Source organism: Armigeres subalbatus, chromosome 1 (genome assembly GCF_024139115.2).
Source record: "Armigeres subalbatus isolate Guangzhou_Male chromosome 1, GZ_Asu_2, whole genome shotgun sequence".
NCBI classification, from domain to species: Eukaryota; Metazoa; Arthropoda; class Insecta; order Diptera; family Culicidae; genus Armigeres; species Armigeres subalbatus.
Window position 1 is genome coordinate 94543858 of NC_085139.1, and position 17585 is coordinate 94561442.

Genomic DNA, 17585 nt, shown 5'->3' on the forward strand with positions numbered 1-17585 from the left:
CACCACTTTCAACCCACTAAAACCAACTCCTTCTTCTCCAGTCCTTCCCCGGCCCGCAATTAAGCAATACTTCATGGGATGACTATTGGGCGCCCCTACATGACGTACACAAGTGCACGTATGCGCCTCCACTCTTCGACACTCCCCATGCAACACATTTGCACAAGACACACTGGCACCACATGTGCCCCAACACTCACCTACCTATGCCGCTTGAATGACTGCAAGGGTACAACAGGTACCTTGCAGGGGTACCCATGCCGCCATCTCACAGCATAGGCAGTCCTCACTCAGTGTGGTGTTCACCCCATCCTGCAACAGGGTGGCACCACTTGTCTACCAAGCCGGAGGCGACCCTAGGTTGGTGGCTCCTATGCCGCTCCTACCTCAGCTACGAGGCAGACCCTTTCATGTCTCCCTATTTCTGAGGTGCCGCAGAGGCATCAACCCCTGACACTTCTGCCAGTCATAGCGAGAATTTCGTATCCCCTACTTCTGAGGTGCCGCAGAGGTATCTGCCCCCTGACACTCCTGCCAGGCCTAGCGAGACTTCACTCATTCCGTCCCTGGCAGCCGGATCACACTACTGCTTAAGAAGCCATTCTGATCACACGTACCATGCGAAACTTACTTGTGTTCTCGCTCGTACATTCAGTCCCTATCATTTGCACCACTAGTGCACCACTCTCTTGACATTCTCTCACTTCGTGGGGGTTGTAATACCCCCATCTCCCATTTGTTTCCACTCTGTGCACCTCCTGTGCATCGTTTGGGGGTGGAACACCCGGCACGTCAAGCGTGCCTATCACTCACCTACCCGGTCTTTGATACTGTCAATAGGACTCCCTAAGGTACTATGCCGGTAGCACCCACCCATTGACGTTTCGAAGCCCAGGTAGTCCTCTGCCAATGTGGTGGTCTCCCCATCCTGGGACGGGGTCACACCACTACCTTACATGTCTCCGATTTCTGAGGTGCCGCAGAAGCATCAACCCCCCGACACTCCTGCCAGACGCAGCGAGACTTTCGTGTCCCCTACTTCTGAGGTGCCGCAGAGGTATCTGCCCCCGACACTCCTGCCAGGCCTCACCAGACTTCAGTCATTCTAACACTACCGACCATGCGTACCATGCGAGACTTACTTGTGTGCTCACCCATACACTCGGTCCCTCATTCTGTGGGGGTATTACGAGTAATACCCCCAACTCCCATTCGCTTGCACCACATGTGCACCACTTGGGGTGTGTGGGTACCACCCACTGCCACCCGCTTGCCGCCGAAGCAGCCCTCACTCTGTGGAACCTCCACAGGCTCCGTTAACGACCTGGCTAATTGTTTCACCCCCCAGGCCATTCATCCCTTCGGCACGGGTCGCCTGACACCTTGGGATTCGGGGTTAGGGGCTTGTATGCTTTAAGCGGCACACGGTCGCTTGATAAGGTTTGCTTGCGGATATGTGGTTTTTGGGAGGGAATTAACAGCGCCCCTGTTAACCCCACCACCTCCTAGGCAGAACCGCCTGACTCACAGACAGCTGGGGAGGGGTCGTCAAGCCCTTGGACATGGTCCCTGCTGCCTCCAACCCGCCTGAAACATGAAGCAACAAAAGTTGGACTGGTGGTGAATGCGTCAAAGACAAAGTACATGCTTGTGGGTGGAACCGAGCGCGACAGGGTCCGCCTGGGAAGCAGTGTTACGATAGACGGGGATACCTTCGAGGTGGTCGAGGAATTCGTCTACCTCGGATCCTTGCTAACGGCTGACAACAACGTTAGTCGTGAAATACGAAGGCGCATCATCTGTGGAAGTCGGGCCTACTACGGGCTCCAGAAGAAACTGCGGTCGAAAAGATTCGCCACCGCACCAAATGTGTCATGTACAAGACGTTAATAAGACCGGTAGTCCTCTACGGACATGAAACATGGACAATGCTCGAGGAGGACTTGCAAGCACTCGGAGTATTCGAGAGACGGGTGCTTAGGACCATCTTTGGCGGTGTACAAGAAGACGGTGTGTGGCGGCGAAGAATGAACCATGAGCTCGCCCAACTCTACGGCGAACCCAGTATCCAGAAGGTAGCTAAAGCCGGAAGGGTACGATGGGCAGGGCATGTTGCAAGAATGCCGGACAGCAACCCTGCAAAGATGGTGTTCGCTTCCGATCCGGCAGGTACGAGACGGCGTGGAGCGCAGCGAGCGAGATGGGCAGACCAGGTGCAGAACGACTTGGCGAGCGTGGGGCGTATTCGAGGATGGAGAGATGCGGCCTCGAACCGTGTATTGTGGCGTCAAATTGTTGATTCAGTGTTATCTGTATAGATGTAGACTAAATAAATGAATGAAATGAATATGACGATTTTAAAATCCTAATGTTTTGGTAAATGAAATATCTACAAAACGTGACAATTAAAAGCAGTGATTACGCATTAGAAACAAAACAAATTGAAGATAATAATTGGAGGTTGTTTAGTAAGTGTGAACTTACCTTGTTGAAACTTCTGTAAATAATTGCCAGCCGTATACATACCACTTGTACAATCTTTTGGATGCGATCCGTTGGTAATCGGAAATGAGGTTGGGCAAGTACAAACTCCAGCTTACTCCAGATGACGACCACCTACCAGATGTAAATGTTCTCAGAAAATCCATCAGCTGCATTAATTGTCTGCCAGTTACTGATTCGGAAGCCTGTTCTTGATCAGGAGGCTGAAGAGGCCTTACCACAAAATACGTAGGATTTTCACTGTTGATATGATTTGTCCGACACTTATTCCAGTCCGTAGGTAGTGCGTATTGGAAAACAGGACAAGAACATCGAGCCGATCTATATTTAATCACGGATATCGCGGAAACTCAAAAATTGCTGTCAGAGCAGAAAAAAATACATCCGTGCGCAAATGATGCCTGCTATCCTAAAGAAGGATTGTAATGGGTAAGCAGTAAGTCTGATTGTAAAACCTTCTTGATGTTATCGAAAGCTTCCTGACATTGTAGAGTCCAAATGAATTTGTTTTTTGAGAAAAGAACGTAACGTGCTTGAATCCGTTGGTCGTTTCATTTCGGCAATAGCTGCAACTTTTTCTGGATCGGGCTTGATACCGTCTGCGTTGACGATGATGCAAAGAAATTTGATTTCCGGCTGGTAGAACTTGCATTTCTCCGGACGAATACTGAATCCATATTCCTTCATGCGTGTGAGTGCTTCAAGAATACGGTCGTGCCCTTATTTCGTGTCACTGTGGACGAAGAAATCATCCAAGAAATTGTCCACACCTTCTAATCCAGCAATCATTTGACTTGTAAGTTTCTGGAAGGCACTGGGCGCAGATTTCACACCAGGGGGTAGACGGTTAAACTGAAATAAGCCTCGATGAGTATTTATAGTCAATATCTTCTTTGATTCATCAACCTCGACCTGAAGATGAGCATCGGACAGGTCTATGAGGCTGAAAATTTTACTTCCTGAGAGCTTGGCAAAAATATCCTCGGGGTCGGTAGTGGATAATGTTTTGATTCCAATACCGTGTTCAAACCGGTTGAATAGTCCGCATAAATTCTTATCTTTCCTCCGGCTTTTTCACACACACGATTGGAGCTGGCCAGTCCGAATAGTCAACCGGTGATATAATCTTTAAACGTTGAAGACGATCTAACTCTTCGTCTACTTTCTGCACTGTGTGGAAAGGAACCGGTCGTTTAGGTCTGAAAACGGGCTGAGCATTCGGTTTCAAGAACAATTTTACCTTAGTTTTTGTGCAGTGTCCAAGTGAGTCCTTGAAAACCTCAGGAAATAATGTTGAGTATCCATTGAATGAAGCGGAATGTGAGTTGTTGGTGCAGTTCACTTGATTGCAGATGATCACCAAGGGCTTCTTCCAGAGATCAAACGTGTCCATAAAATCAAGACCCAGAAGATTAAGTCCATTCACGGAAGTCACAAAACATGTTCCTTGCCTTGCATCATTCTTAATCTCCATGGTGCAACCGAAATCTCCAAGTAATGGTAACTGGTCACTGGATGCTGTGTTCGCTCGATGTCCTGATTTTGAAAGAGCAGGAGATCCACACTTTCTCCAAGACTGCTCGGAGATGATAGTAATATCTGAGCCACAGTCAAGTTGTAGCTGGTTGTGGTTTGACCTTGCTGACTTCTTTTTGTATTTCTTTGGCATCTGCGATAGCTTCTTTGACTCTGCTGAAACACTGATTTTGTTGAAACAACTACAGTAACCTTCCTTATGCCCCTGCTTTTTGCAAAGCTTGCAGACATGATTGGAATACGAGCAATCCTTCACAAAATGCATCCTTCCACATTGCCAACACGGTGAACGGGGTACTGTAGATTCTTTTAATTTGGATTCCAGTTGCTGCTTGTGATTTTGAATTGCTTGTACTGATGAAAATGACTGCTTCTCCACCAATGCCGTGTCATGCTTTAGGTTTGCTATGCGTTGACACTCAATCACAAGTGCTTCCAAATTGATGTCTTCTGCAGCTTCAGATTCAAGTTTGGCCAATAAGCGAGTTCTAACATCTGCTTCCTTTGACGATTGCAGTCCGCAAATAAAAATCAGTGCTTTGAATTGGTCGATTTTGAGCTTTGATAATTCAAATTCTTCACACTGGCGGTTCACGCTTCCGGCGTACGAGACAAAGTCATCTTGTTCATTCTTGATTAACCGGAAACAGTCATAACGTTTGCTGAAAAGTGACTTCTGTTGACCGAAAATCACCTTTAGTTTCGCCACGACCTGGTCGAACGTAAAGTCACGCGGGTGCTGCGGCAGAAGGTAGTTGATAAATTTTTCGTGAACTGTAACGCTTAGACTTCGCAGTAATAAACGAATCTTCGCTTGGTCGTCCAGTCCTCTGCCGTCTGCTCTGAAAAGATCTTCGAATTTGCTGAACCAACGGTCGAAAGTCATCCCTACTGTAGGATCGTAGTGGAACTCCTTGATCGCTGATGATAATGATTCAACAATCTGTTCTGCGCTTCGCTGAATTGTCGCCGGAACTGCCTGTGAATTAGCTAAGTGTTCCAGGAGAGGTAATAGCCGTGCCATCTGCTTCATCAACTGCTGCGTTGAAAGTTGCGCCAAACCGGAAAATCCAGTTTCTCCACCTTCAGCCATCATGATTCTAAGACGTCGCAAATTGAAAATTCTTCAGAGATTCTCGTCGCCAAATTGTTGTAGTTGAAACAACTATTTAAGTTTTAACAATTTTAATAAAATGTCTTGCTTGGTTGACAACTGAATACATAATAAACTTTTTTTTTACTTCTACGTCATCAGGCATGCTATGATATTAATATTCAAATCCTAGCTTGCTATGATGGTAATAGAAGGTAAAGGAAGTTTCTGCTTCGTAGTGGTCGTTCTGGTGCATACATTTGAAGATCAGCAAGCATTTCAGAAGAATCGATTTCCCAACAAGAATTGTAGCATCAAAAACAGCTTAAGCTATCGATCTTCTGCGCTCCAGAGTGTCTAATCCCAGCAGCTGGCATCGGTGTTCATAAGGCGGTAGGTTTATGTTGTCGTTGAATGTCTAGCCTACTGTAAACGTCTGCTGTTGAACGCTGTTCGTCCGTTGACGCGAAGTTAATCGCATGTCGCTCAGCATTAATAAGTGCTTCGTGGTAACCTTCCATCGCTCTGCAGTCACTGTTCAAATGGATTACAAAATTGGCAAAAAAAACTATTCAGAAGGTCAGCCAAATAAAAGATTTGGGTGTCCTGCTTGATTCCAGATTAACCTTCAACGATCATCGTTCAGAAATCATCGATCGTGCGAGTCGTCAGCTGGGATTCATCTTGACGACAACACAAGATTTTACCGATATTCGCTGTCTAAAACACTCTACACCTCGCTAGTTAGATCGATTCTAGAAATCTTCGTCTGTTATGTGGTGTCCGGCTGCTTCCATGGAGGGACCGTGTCAATCTCCCAGCATACACTGCCCGGTGTTGTTTGCTTGGAATCGAAATGCTCGAACAACGGCGGACCATTCAACAAACTATGACTGCTGCCAAGGTGGTGAACGGTGAAATAGACTCTCCGAATCTTCTTGCAAGGTTATCTCAATGATGTTGCGTACTTGTTTGGTATGTCTTCGTCAGTATACAAGAAATTAAACTTCTATGCGTCCAATTAATGTTTGAATATGTTAAGTAGCATTCATGAGGACTTCTGTCAGATGAATTAAAAACAAATAAATAAATAAACAACATATCATCGAATTGTTGAAAATGATGCCTCATTGAAGTGCCTTCCTTCGTGCGAAGCAAGGGCGTAGCCAGAGGGGGCCTTCAAATGGTGGAAAAATTGAACGGGTACTGAAATGAATTCCTTTAAATATGCGTTGCGTTGCGTTGAAATGAATTCCTTTGAATATGTGCACTTTACAATCCAATCATATTCAGAAAAAGGTGGTTGAAATTCAAAAGATTCCCAAAACTTATTAGGGTATCAAAACAACTCGAAACACTTCGGGCTCAAGAATTCTCCTTGAAATCCTTCAAGAAGCTCCTCTGGAAACTTCTTAATTCCTCCGGTAAGTTGTTCACAAATTACTCTGAGAATTATTCGAAAATCTTTCTCATGTAATTGTAATTCCTCCTCATCTAGAAACCCCTTACCAAATTTTTTTTAGGGAATTCATGAGGAAATTACTTGAAGATTTCTTTTCTTTTCGCTTGTAAATCTATTAAAAATTCCTACGGAAATTCTACTAGAAACTTCTCCGGGAATTCCTTTAGGAACTCTTCCTTTAATTCCTCCGGGATAACTTCCAGGAATACCTCAATAAATTCAATAGCGAAATCCTCTAGGATTTCATTCTGGAACTCTTTTCGCAATTACTTCAGAATATCCTTCAAGAATTGCTCTAGAAACTTCTTTAGAAATTTCTTCAGGAATTCGTCCAAGTATTTTTCCGGGAATTCCTTCAGGTGCTTCTCCAGGAATTCCTTAAGGAATTTCTCCAGGAATTTTTTCGTGGAATTGTCCTGTTGACTTCACTCGGAATTTACTCCAGAATTCCATTCGGAAATTAATTTGAGAGTTCCTCCAGGATATTTTCCAAGAGTTCTTCCTAGCTGAAACCTTTGTAGGGGTATGTAGCTGGACCATCATCATCATCATCATCAGAGGACATCCCGGTGGATTCCCTGAGGAGCTCTCAGAGAAATTCTCGGAGGAGCTTCAGGAGGAATTTCTACATAAATTCCTGAAGAAGCCTAAATGAATTCCAGAAAGAAAGCCTGAATGAATTCCCGGAAGAATTTTCAGAGGAACCCCCGTAGGAACTGCCGATAGAACTACCGGAATAATTCTCGGAGGAAATCCTGGAGGAATTCTTGGAGGAACTGCCGGTGGAACTCCTGGAAGAATTCCCGGAGGAATTTTCGGAGAAACTCCTGGAGGATCTCCCAGTGGAAATCTTGAAGTTTCCACCGGATGCCTTTGGGAATTAATCTAGGAATTCCTCCGAAAATTCCATTGTTGATTTCATTTTCGGTATAATTTCTGTATAAATTTTCGGTGGAATTCCTGGAGAAGATCTTTGAAATTTTCACAAGAAATTCGAAGATTTTTCTCGAAATTTTCAGGAATGTTTACTGGAAATGTTGCGGAATTTCCACGGAATGTTCTTAGGAATTCCACGGTGCAATACCCTGCAGAACTTATAACTCGTATAGGATTTCTTGGAGTAAATAATTTGCAATTTCGGGCGAAATTTATGGTGGAACTCCTAAACACATTGCCGAAGAAGATGCTGAAAGCATTCCTTAGAAATCCCTGATAGAATTCCGGATAGAATGACTGGAGCAATTGTCGAAGGAATTCCTGGAGGAAGCTTGCATATAGTTGTTTTCTGCCTATTTTATAATAAATATTATTTCAGAGAGGATTTGCTTAGAAATTCAGATGTATGGTTCTAGTTTTCTAAACTTGTGGAAGAATGCAGAATTTTTATCTGATGAGCAATAAATAATGCATTTTAAAATCAATTATTGTTTTTATCATTATTGTTGTTAAATAAACGCACAACGCGAATGTTGCATTATGGGCGTCAATGCGTCACGTTCATTGGCTTTGCGTTTTAGTACAAAACGCTGACTTCTACGCCCAGCGCAATGCGCTATTGTGATCCAGCCTTTACTGTTGGTTGTGGATTTGGTTTCAAAGTTTTTGGAACTTAGAAGGAAGCACTAATATTCATGTGTTTTTGCCTTTCTCGTATACTAAGTATACGTAAAGGCTATAATTTCACTCCAAAACCAAACTTTTGATAGAAGGCTCGGAGACCCATAGTGTTATATACCAATCGGCTCAGCTCGACGAATTGAGGTGATGTCTGTTTGTGTGTATGTATGTGTGTGTATGTGTGTATGTGTACAAATTTTGTAGACACACTTTTTGGAACTTAGCATAACCCGATTTACTCGCAACAAGTTGTATTCGATTCGACCATTGTTTGCTATTGAAAATTGGCCCGATCGGACATTGCATTTCGGAATTATTGAAAAATCATTGATTTTTTCCCAAGGGTCCTCCCTTGGAAAAAAAAATTACAAAATCGAAAAAAAGTTGTTTTCAAGGGTGGTGACAATGCATAGTAATTAATGGAAAATGATAGAAAATATGCGATCTATTTCCCTAAAGCGTTTTTTTGACCTTTCTTATGTGATTTTTTCAGCACATTTTACGATGCACGAGAAAGGCATCATCGCCGCTAGGTGGATAAATCTGGGTTTTTTTATAAAACTACGATTCAGAAGACCTTAAAAAGGCAAAAAGGAAAGTAACAAGAAACGTGTAACAGAACGCTCTTGATGACAACGGCAGCGGTGCCGTTGTGTACCGGGTCTTTGCACCCTTATCAGCAGCTAATAGATGGGCAGATTATGATGGCCAAGGCGGCGAAGAGTGCGTCGAGTGTTTTGTGTAGGCGAGAATTGACTGAACACTTGCTGCCGTGATGCAATCGTGGTTTTGGTTTACAACTTGGAGCTTCTTATTCAGATTAAGACTAAGAGATAGGGTCGTGTTTGAGTAGCGATCAGTGCTTCTGATGATGTATTTTCTTGTCGCATTTATAAGAGAACCTGCACTAAGCCTAGTATTGATTGAAGTAGTCACATGTGCAGTACGGCGGTTCGAAAACAAATCAAATTTGTTCCATTACCACGTTTTTTAATTTTTTTTTCCAGCGCAACTGACTAATACTTTTTATTAAACCTATAAAGGAAGCGCAAAAACCATTTTATTTCCGCTTATCCAGTTCATTTGATTTGTTATTGTTTCATTGAGTAAAATTCGAAGGAACTACACAATTCTACGAACGTCATTTCTATACATAAAATGTGTTACAATATAAAACCAACTGTACATTTAGTGCCGCAATATTTGATAGGTTTATCTGTTTTTCAAATCATTGATGGCGATTCTATAATTGTGAAATATTTTTTCAATTATCAGAAACAAAAGATCAACAATCGCAGTTCAATCTTTATGAGACGCTTTTAATATTTTTATTTTGTACGCAGTATTACAACCAAAAGCTCACATATTGCGTTATCTAATCTAAACAAACCACATGGTTTTCGCTGCCGCAGCAGCGAAGAGTCAATACAGAACACTGCATGAGTAAGCGCGGACTGTTTCTTTGTTCCACCCGCTAGTAGAGCAGCGCTCTGCTCTGCCATGAGCAATGAGATGGCAGAAATGTGCATAAGCACGGTTACACGGGGGTGTTTACAAACTGATAGCCGATGGTGTGACGAACGTCGACGCCCTGATGCTAAGTGAAAAACATGGTTGATCGTGGATGGTTGGATGGATGGTAGAAGCGAGTGCAAATGGTTTTGAGTTGTGCCGTGCGCAAAACTCGACTTAATTGCTCTCGGTAAACTACGATAGTAGCGTAGCTGCTCGTGTAAGTAGGCATTAGTGTATGCGATAAATGGTTTTAGCTGCAGAGTACCCAGAGCAGAGAATGATTTGACCACGTTTATGTGACGTGATTTGTTGTTTTCTAAATTCGAAGAAAAAATGGTTTCATAGAATCGATAACAAATTTCTGTTAGAACTGAACGTCTTTGAGTCATTACTTGTGATGCAAATTTGTAACAAAAATCTATACTGGCATGGATGCACAGTTTTTATCAATCTAGACCATTTAGACTTACTTTGAAAATGATTATAATTGGATTGGAACAAGAAAAGCTAAACCGTTTGCTCGAGGATCAACTAATTTCATATAAGGTCAGATGCTCGCTCTGTTATCCTTCCGATGTAAACAAACCGACTCTTCACATTTTGTGAAGCATGAAATGGATAGAAACGAAAACCGGTTCCCGCTCTGTATTGGCTTAGCTGCCTTCACATGATAATTTGTGTTCCAGAGCAATGTGTCATCAACGTGATGATCAACCATCAGAGTATTTCATCAAAACAACTTTCCTCAATACAAAAAAATACAGATCAAAGTTTTGTTCTATTATTGTCAGCAGCCAGTCAAGAACTTTCACTACTCCATTATGGAACTTTATAAATTTACTCATCGAAGTGTTATTCTTAGAAAAACGATTCAAGGTTGTTTGTTACTGTACATGAACCTGTTCCAACTATAGTTCTTTTGCGCACGGGGTCAATCATCTGGTGCAGGGACGAACTACTTTAAGACGTAGGAACCTCATACATTCTTACTGTGTAGGTATTTATCATCTGCTGATTTTGACTTACCGAGTTTGCACACCAGCTGGTTGCTTTCTTTCTATTCAGTGCCTTTGGTACTTCTGCGCAATACACAACTTTACTTGAATGATTACGCAAAATGATATTCACGCATTCCTTTGTTTTCACGAAAATCCAAATAAATGTCTATCAAAAAAATAAAGTCTCCGTTCTCAAAACCGTCACTTGCCGAACTAATTGATGTGAGTGGTGAGCCAAAACAAAGAAAAATGTCCGTAACTAGGTGACACTCTTTGGCATTTTCAGTCCCGAGGGCTACTGCGTTTCGCTTCCGTATCACGTTGTTGCTTATCGGTCGCGGGCTAGTCTGCACTGAGATTGAGTCCCGCACCTCCCGACAACACCACGCACGACAATAACAAAGGGATTTTTTGTGTTCCCACCACAAAAGCAAGACAAAATCACGGAAAATAATGTTTCACCAATGTGTGAAAGTGTTTCTGTTCCTTCGATTAACGAACAATATGTAGAACTTGCTGATACATTCACCAACTTTTATGCATTCGATTTAGCAACAATCGGTACGAGTTAATTAATTTTAGTGCGATGCCACCAACGCGAACGCGATTTAAATGTGAAGCTGCTTGTGGAGGGTGATTGTTTTTATTTAGCTCTTCCTTGCGTTCTCTTCATCCACGTTAATCACCCTGCGTCTCCATACTTCCAGCGCAGATGACACCAACACCAACGTGAATTTTTGACGTTCTGCTTTGCGTTTTCTTCGCTCAACGGAAAGGCCTTTCTTGCAAGATTCTCGGCAAGAATGCCAGCTGAGATAACTTCAAATCAACATAGGGTAAAGTGCCAAATAGTGGACCCCCAACCAATAGTGGACCCTCCAGCCATTTTTGCATGATTAAAGCACAACGTAAACATTTTGCTATGAAATACCATCGGGAGAACCTATACCTTACAGTCCTATGATTTGATTACATGCATTGGAAATGTAATGGAAAGTGAAATTAGATGATTTTTTTTACAATTCTATGAAAAATAAGTACGAGATTGTACACTATAGGAATATTTTGGGGGTCCTACCCAAGTAACATTCACACAGCTCTTTGGCATTCGATGTTATTTATTGAGGTTTTATTACTGCAACAGTCATGCTCTTCAGTTTAGGAAAAGCATTTAACACCCATGCAGTATGATCCAGATTCTAGCAGTTTTCAAAGCATTTTGAATCAGCTTAAAAAAACCGAATACTACATTATTTTAAATATGAATTTATTAGGGCACTCAATGCTTTGATTAAACCATTCAGGGTAATAACAATAAAGTTGTTTGATGTTTGTATTTTTTGCCATGATGAAATACATCTTAAAATCATTTTGTAACTATGAATGTTACTTTCGAACAAAAAATGGTATCACATGAGATCAATTGGCATTTGTGATTGCTACATAAAGAATCTTATAAAACAGGTAAAATACAAGCAAAGCATTTCTGATTGAATGAAAAAAAATGTTGGAAGTGAAGTGGTAAATAAGAGCTGAAAACATCATTTTTACCAAAGATATGGCCTTATCATCATCTCATACTGCTTGCTTACTCACAACATGCATTCTTACACATTTATAGCTGCATCAATCATCTGGAAAGCGAAATATGGAATGAGGCTTATGGATAAGACGGTGCATAGACCCGCCGACAGTCACTTGAAACCGTACACTTTTCATTAATGGTGGCACAGAAATGTGCATTATTGTCTCCGATCGATAAAATGCCGTCACAAGCGATAACCAGACGAGTAATTTATTTTCTACTTACGGTTTCAAATGATCAATCGCAATTCCGATTTGTAACTCAGCATCCATGCCGTTTGTTTATGAGTTTTTCTTTTAATGTTTGAACTGTCAAAATTTGTCTTATTATGGACATCATATATGTTGAAAAATGACCAACCAGCATTTATAACATGCAGTCGATCTAGTACATAAGCAATTCAGCACGTAAATCAGCTTCATAAATGTAACATCTGAACATTTTGATTTTATAGTTGATTTCATCGAAGCAACATAATTTAAGCAAATGGATCTCGAAAAATCGTCTCGGGTTCCATCGCCATATTTTTTTCACTACCATCAGTAGGGATTTTAAATCGAAATATGTATTTATACAACACTACAGCCATAGTTATAAAGAATATCTTATAGACGAATCAGCAACGAACAATAAAATATAACAATAATGCAAATTAGCATGCATTTTAGCAAAAAAGTGAAAAACAAAAAAAAAATTTTCGAAAAATAATGGTTAAACCGGGGTTTACTGAGAGTGCATTAGTTATATCTGGGTTTCACACCATATTGCACAATAAATCTTATTCGGCACTAAAAATGTATGCACCATACACCAACTCTGATCTAATTATTTTTTATCGATTAAAAAGAATATGTCATCAGAATATTTGATTATGGCATTTTACGGTTTCATATACAATCTTTAATTTATTTTTTAGAGACTGAACGTATTTTATTACTCCATGTGATTGTTTCAATAAAGCCTTTTCAAGATAATTTCGCTGGCATCGAGATAAAGTGGCTTAGAAAAGGTTTTAAATTATGCTTATTTTATTTTATAATAGTTTGAAAATGGATTTCGAAAGGTTTTTAATGCCGAGTTCCTGTTCATGTTTTATTGATATTTCGATCTTGAAGTCCGTCTTTTATTTACCCTTCAAAACCATTGCAAGGGTGGGCCAACTAGGCAGATACTACTCTTCAAGAGGTTTTGATATAAGCGCTGAAGAAGAAAATGCCTCGACTAGAGGTTTTTTTTTGTGGAATTAAAATACTCTTGTAGTAAAGCAAAAAACTAAAGATGTTACTTGGGTATCAATCTATCAGTCTATCAGTCTATCAATCAGAATTAATATGTTGAAAATGTCTACTCCTTATGACAGGAAGAGCAAAATTCCTGCTACTAGGGGGTCCACTATTGGGCATTTTACCCTACATTAATTTGATATAAAATATTTTTATTGCGATTTTTTTCACCATTTCTAGGAACTTTTTTCAAATAGGCGTAACTGTATTTGACCTTGAAATTTGAAATGGCTAATACTCTCTCAATTCAGCATATTTCGTTCAGCTAACGGTACTACCAGATAGATCGGAATCTATTCCATCTGTTAGGCACAGAAGTTCACCAAAACAGTTTAATTAATGAGCACAGTCGCCGTTCCAAAAATCAAGCTTAGAATCATGTACGCCCATTTGAAAAGTTCCTAGATTTATACTCTTATGATAAAAATTTCGTCGTTCTCAGATTTCGCTTTCGATTTCGCTGTTGGCTCCCGTGCGCATTTCACTTGAAGATGTGACAGTTGCCGCCAGCCCTCCCATGTTTACAAAAATTTCTCATTGTTCTCAGCTCTCCAGCTGATCATGTTTACACAACAAAACCAGCTGGTGCTTCGATGTTTACATTCAGTCTCATTGTTCTCAATCGAGCACGTGCTTATGAACCAAGGTATTCCTACACTGAGAAAAATCCAATCATATCCATTATGTGTGGCACACATAAATTTTGACTATAGCATTTCCCACATATCGGCTATGTGGATTCGCATATCATATATGTGGAAACACACATAACCGTTATTACCTAATAACCTTTATGTGAATTCTCCTATAGTGGGTGGTTATTAACGCACACATCAAATTTATTTGTAAATTTCTTTAGATTTTTGCCAATAAAAATGTGTGGATTTTTATTAGTGTATGTATTTTATAAAAAGGTTGTCTAAATTTCCTCTTAAGACAAAATTGACAACACTCTTGAATTTCGTCGAGCGAATCTAGGGTAAAGTGACCAATAGTGGACCCCCAACCAATAGTGGACCCTCCAGCCATTTTTGCATTATTACTGCACAATGTCAACATTTCGCTATGAAATTCTATCGGGAGAACCTACCTTACAGTCCTATGATTTGATTACATGCTTTGGAAATGCTATGGAAAGTCAAATTATGATTTTTTACAATTCTATAAAAAATAAACACGAGAGTGTCCATTATAAGAATATTATGGGGGGTCCATAATAGGGAAGAAGAACGTCCCGAAACAGAACATGAAAATTAAATGAAGTGCCGACTATAGGGAAGCAATTTCTTATTATGGACCCCCAGGAGGTCTACTATAGGGCGAATTCAGTTAGACTTTAAAATGTTAATTTCAAAGAATAACGTCGTGTATTTGGGTGTTTTATGTATGTATCGTAAAGAGGGGATGCAGAGCTTGTCCCGCATAACGAAAAACGACATGCCATGCAGTCAAAATTACATATGCGTTATAAGATATATTGTCACTATTCACTTCATTGTTAGCATACAATTTTAAGCTTGATTCACCATACCAAGCCTACATCAACACTTACTGTTAATACATAACATGCTGTCGATGTGTAATTATATAGTTCTTGAATTCTACATCTACCAACTGATGTATGGTACATCGAAAATTTTGTTCGAAAAAACGACCAGATTTAAATGTTAATTATACTTAACCGCCCATTACTCATATGGTAGTTTGGCCGTTTACCATCTGAGCTACTGTTGAAACAGTATATGAGACTGTCTATTTATAGTTAACTATTATTAGTGAGACCATCGCTACAATACCACTTATTCTCTTCAATTATAACAGATGCGGTCTACGTATGGTCCATGATTATGCGGGGTTGTTAGACATCAAGCAGAGTTAATATGTTGAAAATTTCTAAGCCGTTTGACAGGAAGAGCAAAATTTCGCTACTAGGGGTCCACTATTGGTCATTTTACCCTAATCATTCGTGAAAAATACAAAACTAAGAAGTCTTCTCTGTCAGCATTTTTTTGACGTAGAACTACGTCTAAGGGAAGACTCGGATACAGGGTGACAAATGAAAATTTTCAAATCCGAGACCGTCACGAAATCATGTAAAGCCCCAAACGCAATACAACGGAACGGCGACGGAAACGGAAAATTTGACAGTTAGCCCATATATTTTCTGTCAAATTTGCCGTTTCCGTCGCCGTTCCGTTGTATTGCGTTTGGGGCTTAAGATTTCAAACGCTAATAGCTGCTTTATCTTTGGATAGGTTTTAGAGATTTTAGTATCGATCGAATCGGAAACTCTCCATCAATTTTTTAAGCCCATCGGATCTACTGATGATCAACGTAAAAACATTGAAAATTCTAATTCTTTACCAACCAGTAAAATTTCACAGTTTCGTTACGACCGCCGGCTGCGGTTGGTTCTTGCGCTCTACTTTTGTGCGGTGATTCGCACAAAAAGTAGGCTACAATAGAACCAGAGCAATGACCACGGTCGGAGCAGAAAAGTAGTGTTTATGAAAAAGTGCTACAGATGCTGGACATGTTCATGTAAGCAAGAGGTGATTATTAAAATTGATAATCAATTTTATACAAGGTTATCTTACTATTTAGGCAGCACCCCTTAAAATAACACTTCAAAAGCATTTAATCACCATTTCATAGGCAATTAACTATGAGATGTATTAATCACTCTAAGTCGAATAACATTCGGAGAAAAGCATCAATCTCCACTGCGGAATAATAAATTTGGGGTTTTTATATGAAAATTTTAAATTGTCATATCCAACCATTTTCATATAGTGAATTACGTCAATTTTGATCGAAACATAAATGGATTGGTGTGCGATCGAACATGATTTACGGAAAAACTACACATTACACGCGGCAAAACGTTTACCAAAACGAACCTCGCTACCTTCCGACCCCATATATCCAACATCCCATTGGTTGTAATTTGACTAAGCACATTTGACATGCAAACAGTAATTTTTTTTTTGAAAACCGTTTTTCAACGTTGCTCATTAATATCTAAAAATATATGAGAACGTTGACAACATAGAAAATTTAGCAAGTGAATGAATCGCCTTTGCGCTGCTTGCAAGAAAAAATATTAAGGAAATACTAAATCGTGGAAAATTTAATTGAGCACGTAAAAGAATAACATATCAATAATCAGCATTTTTCTTCTTTTTTTTCTTCTTATTGGCATTACATCCCCACACTGGGACAGAGCCGCCTCGCAGTTTAGTGTTCATTAAGCACTTCCTCAGTTATTAACTGCGAGGTTTCTAAGCCAGGTTACCATTTTTTGCATTCGTATATCATGAGGCTAGCACGATGATACTTTTATGCCCAGGGAAGTCGAGACAATTTCCAATCCGAAAATTGCCTAGACCGGCACCGGGAATCGAGCCCAGCCACCCCCAGCATGGTCTTGCTTTGTAGCCGCGCGTCTTACCGCACGGCTAAGGAAGGCCCTATTCGTGAGTTATATTGTCTCAAAGGAAAAATAGATAGAAGAAAGATACACAAAATATGACCATTGACCATTGATGATTCATACAAACTATATTTGGTCATTTGAACACGTTTTGCGACGATGAGTTTTGGTGAAAAATTTCACGGTTCAGAAAAATGTCTCCTAGTACTGGACACTATTGCATCATGTTCAAATGTGACTAAGTTCCTGTTACATGAGTAAAGACATCATTCAGAATAGTAATATTTTTCACGTGCTTTAAGCTAGTGGTGCTAGTGCTAGTGGAGCTTATTTGATCCATTAGCTAAATTTTTTACATCCTAATCCTAATTCCCACCTTTTTCAATGTCCTCTTAAATTTTTGTTTCTGCTAATTTCTGTGGCTTTCTCTGCAAGAAGAAACAATTGAATTGAATAAGTGTAACAAAACAGGTGTGAAGAATTTTTATTCAACTTCAAATTTTGTACAAAGTTTATCATATGAAGCTTCCTTTTGTACTTAATAAGATGAAGGAGGGACCT

The 17585-nt window shown here is 40.3% G+C and overlaps 1 protein-coding gene across 2 annotated transcripts in view; it reads right to left on the bottom strand.

Moving 5' to 3' along the window:
- The window catches only part of LOC134202794 (zinc transporter ZIP13 homolog), a 37128-nt gene extending 25748 nt beyond the window's left edge, over positions 1-11380 (bottom strand). For both annotated transcript variants that reach the window (XM_062677799.1, XM_062677792.1), the window contains exon 1: positions 10752-11380. The gene's annotated coding sequence lies outside the window, so the exon portion shown is untranslated. The remainder of the gene's footprint in view (positions 1-10751) is intronic.
- Between the last annotated feature and the right edge of the window lie 6205 nt (positions 11381-17585).